The following is a 3,233-nucleotide window of genomic DNA, read 5'->3' on the forward strand; positions in this document are numbered from 1 at the left end:
TATTTTGCAGGGATTTCAGTTATTTATGCTAGTGTGAAAAGGCATTAAAAATGTTTTGCGATTGTACAGTTCCTTTACTCAGGATGTCTCAGAATGTTTAACACCAGTGACCTGTTGGTTATGCCGTGTCGTTATTGTTACGTGGGAGAAAGGGCAGCCATTTTGTATACAGGAAATTCCCACAAATAGTGCGATTCAGAGCCACGTCATCCTTCTCAGTGAAGCTGTTAGAGGGATAAATATTAGTCGTAGGTTTCGGGGAGAACTCTGATATGAGAATACAGAACTGTGATTGCTGATCATCTGAAATGAACAGCTGGAAAATCTCAGCAGTTCTGGCAGCATCTGTGGAGAGAGAAACAACGATATTGCTTCAAAGTCCAGTGACTGCATCAGGATTCCTGTGGTCTGTCCAGTAGTGGCTGCAGGATTTTATATCATCCTGAGAATGCAGGTGGAGCTTCACTTTAACATTTTGAACATATGGCACCCCTGAGACGTCTGGACATAAAAGATTCCCCACAGTATTGGAAGAGGAGCAGTGACAATCTAGTCATTGTTGTTTGTGGGGGTTGCTGTGCTTAATTCTGGCATCACTACAATTGCTCGACCGTGAGATGTCCTCGTGAGCCGAGAGATCCACAACGTCCTCAAAATTAGTGTTGGGAGCTCCACTTCACAAGTGAATAAACGGGTCTGTGGAGAGGGATTTGAATGTATAAGCAGGAAGAAAGGCCAAAGTGAATATGGGGCCTTTAGAGAACGAGGCTGGGGAAGTAAATAATGGGGTACCAGGAAATGGCAGAGGAGTTCAATAAACGACGATGAAGACTGATGCAAAGTAGAGGACAGTAATTGCATTCAAAACCCCAAAAAGGGCTCTATTGAGAGTGTTTCTGGGAGAGGGATAATAGGACATAAATACAATAACTATGACTGAGAAAACATGCTAAAGAAACTAACAGGGCTACAGAAAAACCAAAAGAACTGCAGATGCTGGAAATCTGAAACAAAAACAAATCATTGGAAAAGTTCAGCAGGTCTGGCAGCATCTGTGGAGAGAAAGCAGGGGCTTCAGAACGGGGCCACAGGCTGAGAGTCCCCTGGACCTGGTGGATTTTAAAGGACGCAGCGACACAGATCATGGGTGCACTGAGAGCAATCTCAATCTTTATATTCTGAAAGAGTCCCAGAGGATTGTCAAACTGCCTTTGTAACACCTTTATTTAGAATCCTGTTTTCCATTTATGTTTTCTATCATTGTTATGGTCACCGTTTCTCAGGGCATCTTTTACTCAGACATAGAGAGTCAGAGATGTACAGCATGGAAACAGACCTTTCGGTCCAACTCGTCCATGCCGACCAGATATCCCAACCCAATCTAGTCCCACCTGCCAGCACCCGATCCATATCCCTCCAAACCCTTCCTATTCATGAAATCATCAATTGATTTGAATTGAATTGAATAATTTATTGTCACATGTATTCAGTATAAAATAATTCTCTCACTGCCCTTTGATGTGAAGGGCAGTGTTTGTCACTGGCCACCCGGGTGTTTTCCTATATTCCTGGTGGTGGAAATTGAATAAAGATTCGTGCACTTTGTGTCTTTCACTGTGTCTCACACTTGCGAAAAAAAAAAAATTCTCTCACTGCCCTTTGATGTGAAGGGCAGTGTTTGTCACTGGCCACCCGGGTGTTTTCCTATATTCCTGGTGGTGGAAATTGAATAAAGATTTGTGCACTTTGTGTCTTTCACTGTGTCTCACACTTGCGAAAAAAAAATAATAATAATTCTCTCACTGCCCTTTGATGTGAAGGGCAGTGTTTGTCACTGGCCACCCGGGTGTTTGCTGAATTTGAGTGTATGTGTGTGCAAGGACTCTCCTTGAAGGCGACTATCCCTAGACCAGCTGCCCTACAGAGGGAGAAGGAGAGACCAGCACTCCCACTGCTGGTCTCTGGGACCCCGCCCAGACTTGCCTCAGCTGATGCTGCTTGGGGCCTACCTCAATGCTGCTGCCTGGGACTTGCCTTGGGGCCCCTCCTAGGACCTGCACCACTGCCACTGCTGAAGGCCCACCTCCACTGCTGCTGCCTGGGACTCAATTTTGGGGCTGCCTGAGATTTGCCTTGGGGATCCTCCCCAACAGGTCTGCCCCCACCACTGCGACCAAGGGCCTGCCAGAGGCCTGCCTCCACTGCTGCTGTTGTCTGAGGCCTGCCTCCACCACCGCTGCCTGGGACTCGCCTTGGGCCCCTCCCCAGGACCTCCACCGCTGCTGCCTGGGACTCAATTTTGGGGCTGCCTGGGACTTGCCTTGGGGACCCTCCCCAACAGGTCTGCCCCCACCGCCATGACTGAGGGCCAACCTAGGACTCGCCTGAGGCCTGCCTCCACTGCTGTTGTTGCCTGAGGCCTGCCTCCTCCACTGCTGCCTGGGACTCACCTTGGCCCCTCCCTACAACCCCCACCACCACTGCTGCTGCCAGAGGCCCACCTCTGCCGCTGCTTCCTGGGGCCTGCCAACGTCCAGCAGCAGAGTATGGCGAGCCCGAAGGTCGCGGGGCCCAGCCGCACCTACGCCGGGGTAGCCGCTGCCTTGGGCTCGGCTGTCCCAACCCCGGCTGCGACGTCAACCCCCTTCAGGCACCTCACCAAACGCCTGGGGGTAAAGGCCTATCCCCACCCCAACATGACCATCGAGGCCTGCAGCAAGGCCATGGCTAGTGTGGTCGGCCCACGGGATGTATGGGTAGGCCGTCTTTTTCCTGAAGACCGAGCAGGCGGTCCACCTGGCTGTGGAGAGGGGGCTCACTGTGGGCGGGACACATTTGCCCGTCGACCCTCTGGAGGTTACGGCCCAGAGGGTCATGATCTCCAACGTCCCGCCCTTCATTTCGAGTGAGCTCCTTCTCCCCCACCTCACCACCCTGGGGGAATTCCGGTCGGGTGTCCAGCCGCTCCTGCTCGGTCTGAAGGACCCTGCCCTCCGACACGTATACTCCTTCCGGCGCCAGGTGTTCATTTGCCTGGCCCGGGAGGAGGTCACCGAGGGCTCATTCACCGTCCTCCATGAGGGCGCAGCCTACCGCGCCTTCTGGACAGCGGACGGCGTGCGGTGCCACCTGTGCCGCGAGGTGGGGCACATACGGAAAAACTGCCCCACCCAGAAGGCCGCCCAGCCCACACCAACGGCTGATGGTGGTGCCGCCGCACCCACTCCCCCTCC

Source organism: Chiloscyllium plagiosum, unplaced genomic scaffold, assembly GCF_037043375.1.
Source record: "Chiloscyllium plagiosum isolate Xiang-an unplaced genomic scaffold, Cpla_swu_hap1 HiC_scaffold_5, whole genome shotgun sequence".
NCBI classification, from domain to species: domain Eukaryota; kingdom Metazoa; phylum Chordata; class Chondrichthyes; order Orectolobiformes; family Hemiscylliidae; genus Chiloscyllium; species Chiloscyllium plagiosum.